Genomic DNA, 14,258 nt, shown 5'->3' on the forward strand with positions numbered 1-14,258 from the left:
CTCTGTGGGGCAGCGGTGTGTCTGTCTGCATAAACTGACCCTTCCAGTGATTTTTAACCTTCTAGCCAAAACTATTAAAGGCTGGAGAAATCTATTTAGTGGGTCACAATATATTTTAAAAGGGGGGGGGGAGTTGTAGAGATGGCACAGATGGAGAGAGTGATTGAGAACACTTACTGCTTTTACAGAGGACCCAGCCTGGGTACCTCTCAATAGCTTGTAATTCTGGCACAATGAGGCCTCTTTAGGCACCGCTCACTCTGTGTGTGTGTGTGTGTGTGTGTACAGACAATATTTTTAAGAATTAACTGACGCTGGATGTGGTGGCACATGCCTTTAATCCCAGCACTCAGGGAGACAGAGATAGGTGGATCTCTGAGTTCAAGGCCAGCCTGCTTTACTGTTCTACAAAGTGAGTCCAGGACAGCTAAGGCTATATAGAGAAACCCTGTCTAGACTGGTGAGATGGCTCAGCAGGTAAAAGCACTTGCTGACCAAGCCTGTTGCAGTCCAACTCCCAGGAACCATGGTGGAAGGAGAAAAGGAAGGTTGTCCTCTGACTTCCACATGGACACTGCGCCATGACTACATTCATCCTTAGAGTTATCATATATACATACAATAATAATGGGAAATAAAATTTTTAAATGAAGTCAAACAAAAACTTAGAACACATCACATTGCTTGGATGTTGGGGCATAGGAGGAGAGGAGGTTGGATCTGGACAACTGAGGTGTGGCCCCGAGTCAAGAGTGTTTACTGTAGCGTTACAGCAAGGGAACAGTTGGTTTCTCCTAAACCCTTCAAACAAGCATCTAGTAATGGGGCATGTGACAGGAAATGGACAGTGAGGCATCGTTATTAACTCAAGAAAACATGAAGTCTAGTTAAGGCTTGTTAGACTTGTTGAAAGGTGTTAAGGGCCATTTGTTCACAAGGGTGACATGAAGTGAGTATAGGTAACTGATTTCTCAGAAGAGCTGTTAATCCCATTAAAATCCACCAGAAAAAGTTGCCCACATGTTTTATTGGAAAGATAATTGAGTCTCAAAAAGAGACATCACACATCCCTGCCCCTGTCCGTGTGTGGCCAGGCCTTTTCAGCATAAAGACATATATCAAGAAAATTTGTGTTTCAGAAATGACAAAGAGGTATGAAACCACTATGCCTCCATCCTTCTTTTTAGACAGGGGTCTCACTGTGTAGACCAGGCTGGCCATCCTGCCTGTGCTTCATGAATGCTTACATTAATGGTGTTAATCCCATAGTTTATCATACAACAAATGGCCATCATGCCTCCCTACTGATCTGTTCAAGGATTCAAGAATTCCGGGGGTGCTTGCACCTGCCATGATCTGGAGAAACCCTATCCATTTTTGCCAGCACTGGGTGAGATCCCCCTGGCTGCCCTCACAGATTCACCTGCATAGGGTTAGACTATGTATAAACCTGTCCACGCCAGGTCTGCTCTGTGCTTCGTAAGGTTTCATTTACAAAAGGGTCCTGGTGCTAAAATAGAGTACTCCAAAATCACCAAGCTTCTCCTATCCTTTGCTCTGTGAGGAAACTGCTAAAATCCCTTGCCAATCACACAGCAGCTTGGGTCATCTTCAGGGAACTGCCCCCGTTTGTCAGCTAAGTTGACCAGTGGAGACACATATTTAGTGTCAATGGCCTGTCCATATTGTCCTTTAAAATGGCCAGGAGAGGGGCTTACGGCTTCCTTAGTATGTGTTCATTGGTGAACTTCCCAGCCTGAAGGCAACTTTATCCATTAGTTATGACAAGCCGCAGTCCTGGAGCCTGTGACTTTGCCAAGAACCTACAAAAAAGATCAAGGCCTAGAAAACTCGTTGGCTTCAAAATACAAACCAAGACTGAAAGTAATGGGTTCTGGTGTGAATCAGTCCTACTATGCGTCAAAGGACGAAGCACAACTTCTGAAACTGATGAGGCACAGGACCTCTTAGTGGCTCTGTGGTCTACACACTAATTATGTGCCCTGGGGAGATTCTAGAATGGAGCCTCTCTACCAAATCATAAGATTGACCTAGCACAGCAGTTTGTAAGAGCTGCTAAAAACAACCCAATTCTCTTTGAAACTTTTGGGCAGTTCTGCACATGCGTGAATCCACCTATAGGTGGCCCACTTTCCCCAGTGTTTGGATAAAATCCTTAGTTCTCCAAATGAGAGGTAGAATACAAGGTAAGTTTAGAAAGTATAGAAACATGAATGCATTTTTGCATAATTTTGATAGTTGTCTTTTTGTTTGTCCAGGGGGCGGGGCGGGGAGGGGGTGGAATGACATCTTCCCCTCAACATTGTGACGTCACCAAAATCTTATATAGGCCTGAGTGGGTTCTTGAAAGGTTTAAGCTCATTGATTTAAAGAAATTATACTGCTTGCATGAGCAGCCAGCCTTGGCATGGCTAAAGGCCTGGAGTGACCTGGTACACACCAAGGTTGGGAAGCTCTTTCCAGCCTCATTGGTAGACTGAACTCATGTTTTCAGATTCCAGTAAACATGGAAGTGTAATGTCAACTTAGTGGGTCATAACCAGCATTTTCTTGTTCATGAAATAAAATAAGAAAAAAATACAAATATACCAGTTCTCAAATTTAAATTGTCTCATAAAACATCTGTGTAAAGCCACAGTGTAGGATACATTTCTACTGGGAGTCGCTGTCAAAAATAGGGAAGAAAGAGGCATCTCTGAGGTCTCCCTGGCTGAGTCCCAGCTTGGAGTCCAAAGCCAGCTCGCTTGGTGCTGTACAGACAGTGGACAGCAGAGGTCAATCTCCACACAGCTGCAAGGTTTCACTTCAGAATGTCAGAAACCGGAAGGGAGTGCCACGCAGGCTAGAAGCCTGTGGTTAGGAGAAAGCCATCCTGCTGGTCCTCAGAAATGGCTGAGTAAGGCATCGTGACATGCTATTGCCGTGGCATTCACAGCCACTCTGCACTCTCCAAGAACTGGTTTTTAACTCCAGACTTTCCTAGCCCACTTTGAGATGCTTCATGTATCTGCGTCTTCTTGTCAGACAAGGTCCCGCCATGGAAACTTGGGCCTCAGCTGTGTCCGTCTTGGAAAATGAGAGCATCACTGGACATGCCCATGTGTACTCTAAGGACTTCTCTGTCCTCCTCAGTTCTGGAGGGACATTTTGACTGGCACTCACTGTCCCAGGCTATTGAAAGCGCCGTGCCTTCCACAGGTCTGGATGGGGTAGGTAGGTCAGGAGACGAGGTCAAAAGGTTGAGAATTCCTGGCCAGGGGAAAAAAAAAAAAAAGCTTCAAAAATCCTAATGTGGGCTGGATGCTCTGGACTGGTGCCCTTGAACACCAACTTGCTGCACAAGGAGCAGATTCCTAGTCCGCTGCAGTGCAGTCCAGGGGAAGCCTCGGGGGTCAGTGGAAGAGCAGGGGACAGTCAGTCCTAAGACAGGAAGACCAGGTCAGTGCTGCTTCTGCTTGGAGGAGGACTTCAAGAGTAGAACCAGAATCAAAGGGTGAGGAAATACTAAAAAGACACATTTGGACTCTGGGGAAAAAAAAAAAAAAGGAACAGTTTTTTAAATGTACTTACTATCAAGCCTTAAATCTACAGCCAGACCTAGAGAGCAGTCCTGCTCAGCTGGTTCCATGGAAACCCGAGGTTGTGATTCCAGTGGGCGTCGGAGTCACAAAGAAAACTCCGCTAAAGTTGAGCCCATCTTAGGTGTCCTAGGCCACTGAACCCCCACCACCACCACCACCACTGCACACCCATCCAGTAATGAGCACTGTGAGTTTTTCTGTTTAAAAAAAAAAATAAAAAAGTCTTGGCCATCACTTAGAAAGACATGTACAGTAGGAATCTGGCCTGACATCACAAAGGAGCCTGGAAGGCCCCAGGCAGCCTGATACTGAAGGAGAGGGTGAGGAGACCAGGAGATGCCTGGTTCATGTCTTCCTCACCAAGATCTTTGGGTGTTACCTCTCTTTCTGCTCCCTCACTCAGGTTGACATAGCATCTCCCCTCCTCTCTGCCTAAACTGGATGCCCTTCTCTGTGCCCTGTGCCCACCCCACCCACCCAAGCTCAAGTTGTTCTCTTCCAGACTCTGAAGAGCTGTCACTCACTGCCTGGGCTTCCCCATCCCATAGTCTTTCCCTCTCCAAGTCTCTCTTCCGTGGCATACCTTCCTCCTGGTCCCACTGTCCGATCCACTGGTGGCTTCTCAGCCCCCATCCTCCCCGACCTCCCTGTATCATTTAATACTGAAAGACAGTTTTCTCCTCCAAGTCCTCCTCCTCTCTGTGGTTTCCATGGGCCTGACTGCTCTCCTGGCCCCTCTCATGGTGTCAGCTCCTCTGTGTAAGAATCCTGCAGATGGCCCCAGAGCGCTTCTCTGGGCCTGCTGCTCTCACCCAGCACTCTGCCCAGCTCAGTGTCACCTGCTGCCTGGCTGCTGGGGTCTCTCCTGCCCAGACCTCTCTCCTGAACAGCATTCCTTTGTGGCTGTGTCCTGTAAGAATCCAGACTCCTCTTTCCTCTTCTCCTTTCCTCTTCTTGGTCCAGCTCCAAAATGCTTCCAAAAATATGGCTTTAAGATATGTCATGTTTTCCTTCAGCTCACTCTTCAAACACATTGTGTCCTTTATACTATCCCTACCTTGGTCTCTAGTTCTCTGACACTGCCCTGTCACCTGCTCCCTCCGAGCCACATACTGGTGCTCACTCCTATGGGGTATCCTCTGTGTGACTTGGTTTCCTGAATGCTGGAACTCCAGTGCCATTCCACTGAAGAGCAAGTCAGTGAGATCACAGAAACTAGAGCCTTGTGTCATCCTGTGAGGGCAGCAGAGTAGGCATGGCTTGTACACTGTCTTTGTCTGACCCATCGGGCACCTCTGCATGAGCATGTGACCCCCTAACAACAGCTGTTGAGCACATGAGTGTGTACAACCTGGATCCAAACTGAAGCTTAAACACAAGGCAGGAACCCAGCTATGATACAGGAGCCGATGGCTCCTGGGACTTTGGGAGTTAGGGCCTGGCTCCTCGCTGTGCCCCCCCCCACCCCCGACCTCGACTCCTTTCACCGTCTCTTTTTCCTCCTTGCCCATTCCTGTAGGTTGGATCTTAAGTGTCCTTCAACCCAACTGCCCTGCATGGATGAGGGCAGACACACCATTGAGAGACTGTGGGTCCTTTAGGAGGTAAGATTTAGGTTATTGGGGCTTACTCATATGGGACCCAGCCCCTCCCTCCTCCTGTTTTGCTTCCTAACCAGTTTGCTTTTCCATGCACTCCTGGCATTGCCACCAGTGGCCCTCAACCAGAGTTTTACAAGCAGTGGTCTGCAGAAGCATGGCCTAGAACCTCTAACACTGTAGGATAAACAACCCTTTTTACTTTATACATTAATTAGTTCAGGTCTGTGGTTAGAGTGACAGAAAGCTAACACACCTACCTTGCCAGCCCACATTCTAATCTTTAAACATGCTGACACTTACTCTTGCCTTGAGTTAGTCTTCCCTAGGTTGGTTTTTTTTTTTTTTTTCTAAGTGGGCCTGCTTCTTCACACCCCTCAGGTGGTACACCAGGTACAGCTTTGCCACTTATGGAAGTTTGAGTGAGATGCCCTCCATAGTGTCCAGCATTCGAACACATGGTTCCCAGCTGGTGATGCTGTTGGGGAGCCATGGCCTTAACTGCAGGAAGTACATCACTGGAGGGTGATGGCCCTTGAGGTTTCAAAGACTGGCCATTCCCAGGTCAGGTCCCTCTCTGCTTGCTGCCTGAGGTTTAAGTTGTGAGCCCTCATCTGCTCTCAGTATCCAGCTCTTGCCACCAAGCCTTCACTCAACCACCATTATCTCTAGCCCTCTGGAACCATAAGCTCAAATAAACTCTTCCTTGTATAAGTTGCCATGGCTGTGGTGTTTTATCACAACAACAGAAAAGTAACTAAGACATCACTGAAGGATCTCCTGATCCCCCAGTTACCAGATATATATATGTATATACACACACATATACATATACATATAGATAGATAGATAGATAGATAGATAGATAGATAGATAGATCCTGTATTTCTCCATGATGGTTGTCACAGCAAACAGCTACATCACTCTTATGGAGCAATCATGACTGCCTTATATTGCCCACTGGAGGGCAATAACTGAAACTGGTTCACCATGTATCCCCAAACCTGTAATGGTACCTGGAACCCAGCAACTATGTTGTGGGTGTCTTAGGACGAACAGATGAGTGAGTGAATGAATGAATGGCCAATATTAATTCAGAGCCTAGGAGTTCGGACATAGACAGAGACTGATGCCGGACTCTGCTCCAGGCAGGGCCAGATTGACTGGCATTGAGCCAGGGTGGGGCTCAAAGGCAAAAAGCCAAGGAAGACCCAAGTAGACTTAAACTTGCCCTGGATCTCCTGTGTTCCTTATGTTAGACAGCCTGTCCTCCGAGCCCTGCTCCAGTTCCATCTCCCCATGGAGCCTGATCTGTCCCTCTGCCCCAAAGTCCACCTCTTGGTATTTGCCCTCCCCACCACTGCCATCTCTATGGACATCGCTATGTGTCTGATCCATAGTTTCCCTTCCTTGTTTGCTCTTCTTCCTCCCATGACATTGAAAGCACCAGAAGCAGAGGCTGTCATAAGGCCTCTTTGTATTCCTCAGGATAACCCTGAACCAAATGAACAAGGTTGGCTTGTCTGGATCTGGACATGGTCACTGACTGTTCCTGGCCTCTGTGTGGTGGGACATCCCCTGGCAGAAAAAAAAAAAAAAGACAGAAACAAGGGGTGCAGCATCCCCTGAGCAGGATTAGTGTCCGTTCAGAAGGCATTGAACAAAGAGGGCATTGTCCGCTGACTTGCTCATTCACATATGGCACGGCCTTGTCCCTGTGCCTGCTCATTCACCCAGTTTATTGAATTCCTTCTGACTGCCAGCTTCTGTGATGGGCACCAGGGACAAGGAGAAGACCCAGAGCTGACTCAGGTGCAGTCAGATCATGTCTAATATTGAGTCAGAGCAGGCTGAGAGAGGTGAGCCCAGGACCTCTCTTCTTTGATTATTGGTCTGTAAGCTGCCTTCACCCACATGGTGCTCCAGCTAGGAATCCAGACAGCAGACAGCTTCAGCAGACTGCTGTGCTTGCAAACAGCAGACACCTCACAACCTGGAAAGCACTTCATCCCTTTTCTTAAATGAATACCCACCTCCACCATATCTTTTCTGGTTTGGGCCTTTCCAGATGTGACTCAGAGAACCCCTCTCCACCACAGGAGCCAAGCCAGGTGGGGGGGCTCTGCTGACAAAGAACCCCACCCACCCAAGCCTGAGGTCTGTGGGTTCAGCTTCAAGATCACCTAGGGAAACTCCAGACAGGGAGTGGCAGAGTAGGCTGAGGATGAACAGCAAGGGTGGGACAACTGGTCAACCAGATGGACAGCCAGACTGTAGGACCTCAGCAGGGTGGGGCCGTCTGGAGTTTCCAGGCAGCTGTTCTATGTAATTATTAATTTTAATGTACAGGTGTTCTTGTTTTCACATAAGAATCCTGATAATGGAATCAATTAGTTATTATATTATCTATTTTTTAAAAAATAGTTGTGCCAAATATGCCACATCAGGCCTAGCCCTGAGGAAGCTGAGACAGGAAGACTCCAGGTCTAAGGACAGCCTGGGCTACATAGTGAAACTGTCTCAAAAAAAAAAATTATAGCACTGTACTCTAGTGCACTGGGTGCAGCAGATAGCCTTGGCTAGCCATCTTTATGTACAAAGCATTTATTGTCCTGTTGGATTATTTCCTTGTAACACATTCCTGGGAGTGGAATTAGCATTTTAAAAAGGTATGAGCAACTTAATAGCAATGGAACCTTATCACCCAATTTCTTCCCCAAAGGGCTGTGCTAATTCACACTTGAGCTGACAGTGTGTTTAGGTTAGTTTTCACCATATAAGCAGCATGCACTGTTATAACTTTGCTAATGTTCGCTAATTTAGTGGGTGTAAAACGGCACATCAAGGTTCCTCTAATTTGCCTGATTATAGTGAGGGTGAGCCTGCCTGGAGGTGCTAATGTAAGTATCTCGGTAACAGGCTCCCCACAGCCTCTCAGCCACTGTTCTGGTCTGCTTCCATACCACTGTCAGCCTCTGTCTGTCTTTACACTCTTTCTTAAGCCATTCCTATCTTTATCTCTCTGCTCTTCTGGGTTCTAACCAGTCAGGGATGCAGGCTGTTTATGGAGGTCCCAGGCAAGTACGGCTTAGCTGAAAGCTAGCCTCTAAGCACAATGGTTTTCCGTAGAGAACTACCTCTCCAAAGTCTACCGGTGCCCATCTTTCCACCTGGACCTCAACAAGAACCCTTTCTCATTTGTCCAGGTAGCTTCACCTAAGTTGAACTTTTAGCTTAAAGCCAGTGGCAATAAAGTCTAAGAAGTAGGAGCGGCCAGACTGTCCTTTGGTGACCCTCTCCAATGAGGTGTCCTCAGTGCCACACCTTAAGCCAACCAGCCAGATGGGGTTTCATGCCCAGGCAGTTGGAAATTTGTGGTCAGAAAGAGCCGATGAGTGGGTCCCTCAGAGTTCAGATGTGTAGGCAACAGGGTTCCATAGAGGCAACAGTGGTTTGGCCAGCCCAACCAGCCCCTTACCTAAAGCTAGAGAAGGAACCCAGCCTTCAAGCTAGAAACCTGGGCCCAAGCAGACAGAGGGCCACTAGTAGTACCCTATGCAATAGCAGGGCCAGTGCTGGGCTCATGCCACAAACCACCTTCCAATGGTACCGGGAGGATTTCAGACAGGCATCAAGACAGCTGACATTGAGGGAAGTGAGCTCATATGCACATGGTGAATGCACATGGAGGGCAAATGGCTGCCGCAGGCAGCACACCTGGCCCTGGCAGCACACCTGCCCCTAGTATCACACCTGCCCCTGGCAGCACACATGGCCCTGGCAGCACACATGGCCCTGGCAGCACATCTGACCCTGGTAGCACACCTGGCCCTGGCAGCACACCTGGCCCTGGTAGCACACCTGGCCCTGGTAGCACACCTGGCCCTGACAGCACACCTGGCCCTGGAAGCACACCTGGCCCTGGCAGCACACCTGGCCCTGGCAGCACACCTGGCCCTGGCAGCACATCTGACCCTGGTAGCACACCTGGCCCTGGCAGCACACCTGGCCCTGGCAGCACACCTGGCCCTGGCAGCACATCTGACCCTGGTAGCACACCTGGCCCTGGCAGCACACCTGGCCCTGGCAGCACACCTGGCCCTGGCAGCACACCTGGCCCTGGCAGCACATCTGACCCTGGTAGCACACCTGGCCCTGGCAGCACACCTGGCCCTGGAAGCTAGTCTACAGCGGCATATGAGTCTGGAGAATTCAAACCTCTTCAAACCACTTGCTCGCTTTTAAACAGCTTTTAAAAAATGATTACCCAGGAAACATGTCCATTTCTAGGGCATTTGAAAAATATCAGAAACTATACAGAAAATATCAACCTTTTCTCCACTCCTCCAAGGTAACTGCTCCTCTGGTTCCATCTCACACTTGCTTATGCTCCTCACTTAACTGTCTAGCATGGACAGTCTATCTTGCTTTAGATTATGAGCACTTGGACTCATAAAAGACCAGGAAACTGTCCTTCATGAGTCTGTCCAATGACTGTATAACAGTCTTTTGAAAGGACACCCCTTAATTATCTACCCTGATAATTCTATTATTAAGCATTAGAGCACAGTAGAGTCAGCATTTTCTTAAGTCTTGTTTTCATCCAGTTTGATTTTTCCCTAAGCTCAGTGTTCCACTCATATATGTGTGTGCATGTGTATGTTTGCAGGTGTGTGCATGTGTGTGTGTGTGTGTGTGTGTGTGTGTGTATGTGTGTGTGCGCGCACGCATGTGTATGTGTGTGTGCGTGTTGCAAGACTCTGCATAGTTCAACACCATCAATGATGGCAAGAAATGTCTATTATTTGGAAGTCAGTAAGTCAACTACCTTCTTTTAGAAAAAGATTTATTTTTATTTTTATTTACTTTTGTGTGTCTGCATGTATTTTGGGGCGTTTGTGTGAGGGGCTGGCAACTGTGGAGGCAGAAGAAGGCTTTGAGTCCTTTAAAGCTAAATATACAAGTAGTCGTGAACCACCTCATGTGGATGCCGGGAAACCAAATCAGGTCCTCTTAACCCTGAGCCATCTCTCCAGACCCTATTGCCTTCTCTTAATGCTTTGTCATCAGGGCTTGGGTAAGAAAATCCCCAAACGGCACACTGAAGGCCACTTCTCTTGACTTTGAAGTTTCTGGTCTACAGTGAGAGGTGTTGGTGTGCTCTCTAGGCTGAGGTGAGTGGACCTCTGGAGTTAAAGGACCTGTCCAGGTCCACATTACACACACAAGAAGCAGCCAGGGCTCTACTTCCATGCTGTGAAAATCCAGGGCCCTCCCTCACCTCACCTTCCACTTCCGCTCTCTAGCTGTGGGAAGTCAAGAAGGAACTTGGATTTGAGCCTTCCTGTACTCAGAGGAGTACCATTGACAAAATTTTACATATCAAATCCAAGTTTCTCAAAGATGCTTCTGTACTCTGGCTCAGGAAAGACTGGAGACTCGTGGAGGCCAGTTGGGATGAGAGATCACATACGGAGAATGTGACCAACAGAAAGGACTGGCATGGATGCGTATGCATGTGTGGTTGTGGGCAGAGGGCAGTGAGGAACATTAAGGGTCTGGGGAGGCCTCCCACAAGGGCCCTCTTCACTGTGAAAGGGCCATTTTTATCTGCTACACGTCAGGCAAAACCTATGCCAACTGCCAAAGACTTCACCTCAAACCTAGAAAATAAGAGAGAGGACGGTATGGACTACGTTATATTTAAAACAAGCCCACACAATGCCTGTAATTTTTTCTTCTGACTCCGTAATTACAGCCCAAGAGCAGCCAGATCACAGTTAACCCCACACCGACCTGCTGTTGGGACACATTGAATTAGAGGGTTTGCCGCTCTTCGATAGTCTATTTTGGATGCCCTGCACTGGCAGGTAACAGGCCTTTCACAAGGCCTGTCTTGTTGGAGCCCCTCCCAGGCAGGCTTCTCAAAGGGCCGAGTCAGCAGCAGTTCCCGAGAAGGCAGCTGAAGGTGGGGAACAGCTGGGATGCTGTGTTACTGCCCAAGCCCAGCTTGGGGCCTCAGGTCTGAGCCTTGGAACATCAGGGTGGACCTGGGAGCAGGCCTGGGTCAGGCCCAACAGAGTTTCTGCTCTCTGGAAGACTCCAGAATGCTGCTCAACTTCCTGATGTGGAATCCCATGGATGGACAGGCCGCTGCTTGGCTCTTTGACATGGCTGCTACAGGCAGGTTCATGTTGCCCAAAGGAGCCAAGTTCAGAAAATAAGGGAGAGAGGGAAGCATGGGAGGAAGGAAGAAGGGAAGAAAGCCAGAAGAGCACAAAACTCCCAGACACGTGCAAGGCCTCTGTCACCTCCCATACCAGTTGATCTGCCAGAAAGCACCACCTCTCAGCCCCAGGGTGATGCTTCAACAGAGCGATGGTGAGATTGGGCCTTCCTGAATATGAACCTGTAGCACCAGCTGGGGCCCAGAGGAGTCCTCCCAGACTGGGTCAAGCCTCCTGGCAGCCCTTTGGGGAAGGCTGAATGGCACCATCCATCCAAAGACGCAGAACGTGGCTCTCAGGCACTCTGCACACTTGTTCCCTGGGATCATTCTACCAGGCAGCTGCAGCAGGGTCAACACAGTTTCCATTTTAGGAGGACATGAAGCTCAAAGATGTGAAACTGGCCACTTAAATGCCATCCACCTCCCAAGTTAGAGAGTGAGATCTAGAACCCAAACTGTCAGAACATCACAGACCATCCAACTGGCCTGAATCCCCCAGGCCTAGTCCAGAAGCCCCATGGCGGCTCCCATGCCCTTGCTAAGCACTTGGGCCTAAGGAACCCTAGTACAGGACTCATATGTGCCAGTGTTATTTCTGTGGGAGCCCTGCTCCAAAGCACCCAACAAGCCAGGTGTTCTAGACCCTTGCTTTCATGGCCCCACATAGACTGAGGGCTCTGTCTTCCTGCCATGATGCATCTCACTTATACTCCTGGTTTTGTCCTGAAGACAGACATGACTATGTTCTGCTAGACTTCCAAAGACACAGCTTGGGTCTGGTCTCTCTGTTACTAGCCCATACATGGCCCACAGGAAGGGGCTGCCAGCTGTCTCTTGTAAGGAATAAGGAGAGTTTGAAAGACCATTTGCCCTCAAAATGTTGCTTAGAGCCCATCCTGTGAGACCCTCTTCATGGCTCACGGGATGGAGCCAACCCTCAACAGTCATGCTTGTCTTCAGGGCAGGGGAGATCGCCATTATTCTCTGTGACCCCCTGACCCCCCCTCCGCCTCACTCAGCACATATTGGCAGCAAGCAAGGTCAGTAAAAGTAGAACTGAATTGCTCTTTACAGTTACACACACACACACACCCCACACACACAACACACACACACAACACACAACACACAACACACACCACACACACACACACACACACACACACACACACACACACACACACACATAAATGTAGACTCAGATCAAGAGCACCCAACCTGAACCAGCCGTCTATCTGGGCGGAAACCACCAGAAGCTGGCATGAGAGGACTGTTTGCTAACTAAGAATGGAAGCACTGAAATAAATTCTAACTTTAAAAAAGAAACACGCCCCACAGGTATTTTTATTTATATAACATTTATGCTCCATTTTTAGGTCACAGGCCCCTCAAGGTGGGCCCTGTCCTCCCACAGGCCCCTTCTGCACCCCACCCAATAATCATGGCTTTACCTGCCCTCTCTCCTCTCCTGTTTGCCCTGCAGGGTTTCCCTCGATTGCAGGGTGTAAGCTTCCAGACAGCCCAGGGGCCTGTCTCAGACCTGTGTCCAGACTCCTTCCCTCCCTCCCTTTCTCTCTCCCTTAGGCAGGAGTTAGGGAGAACCAAGTCAGCACAGACCTAGGGCTCTGGGGCAGAAGATATGACAGGCAAAGCCAGTTGTCTGTAAAGGCAACTGTCCCTTGGTTGGCCCAATACCGGGCAGGCTGATGACTAGATCCATGCGAGGAGCTAGGTCCTTCCAAGCCAGAGGACCCTGCTTCACAGTTCAAACAACAGTGGGGTGGCTTGGGTTGGAATGTGAGAGAAAGGACTGTTGGAAGCAGGGTTCTTGTCTGGACCTACCTTCACTATGGTCGCTAGCATTTACAAGACTCATAGGCCCCAAGTCCTGGGCCCAACTCTTCCATGGCCTAAGGAGTGTTGCCTGCTGAAAGAGCCAGGTAGTCTCACTTCAAGACCAGGAGGCTCAGAGCCAGCCCCTCTATGAAACCTAGCAGCCGGAAAGACATGGCCTAGAGGGCTGTCGCTCTGACTCGACACTTCCTGCTTGTCCTCAAAATCATTTTGTGCACCCAAAACTCAAGTTCCAGGTGGCCTCTTCCTGGTTTTGTGAAGCACCAGATGACCCCTTAGGAAAGGAGCCAGTGGCTCAGACAACGGCACTGACCATGGCACCAAAGGGTCAGGAGGCCCTTTGTCACCTGCTCCTGTTCTCTCATCATTCACCCTCCTCCCCATCCAAAGCCTTGTCATCATGGGTCCCTCACAGAACCAGCACACCTCTGGCAGTATTTTTGCCCCTAGCAGAATATCATGTGGGCGAAGAGTTCCCAGGGAACCTTCACTGATGTGCTTGGAAGAAGCCAGCATAAGCCCAAGACTGGACACTGGGCATCTTTGTCACAACACTCAGGCCCCCAACTGACCATAGCTGTGGTTTCCCACAGTGGGGACAGTAAATCGAGCCATCAACATGACCAGCCAACCACCAGCCACTGCTGAAGTCCAGCAGTGGTCAGAAGTCTGGTCTCAGTTGCCCTCCAGGCTGCAGGCCTTGCTGCCGAGCCTTGGAAACCTGGTTCCCTTCTCAGAGAAGCACTGCTCTGTCCAGGGCTAAGGCTGCTGCCCTGCACACCTGTAATGAGTGTAGTGGCCTGGGCTCATCTCACAATCCTGGTGTTACATGGAGGGATCCAACAGCACTGGGTACTCAGTGATTGTGGCAGTAGATCACAGCTCCAGGCCTTTGGAGGGTGCCTTAGATGCTGTCAATGTTACCTTGGGTCTATTAAGATGGCTCCAAGACTCACCCTCATCATGGCCTAAGCA

The sequence above is a fragment of the Acomys russatus genome, chromosome 25 (assembly GCF_903995435.1).
Source record: "Acomys russatus chromosome 25, mAcoRus1.1, whole genome shotgun sequence".
Taxonomy (NCBI): domain Eukaryota; kingdom Metazoa; phylum Chordata; class Mammalia; order Rodentia; family Muridae; genus Acomys; species Acomys russatus.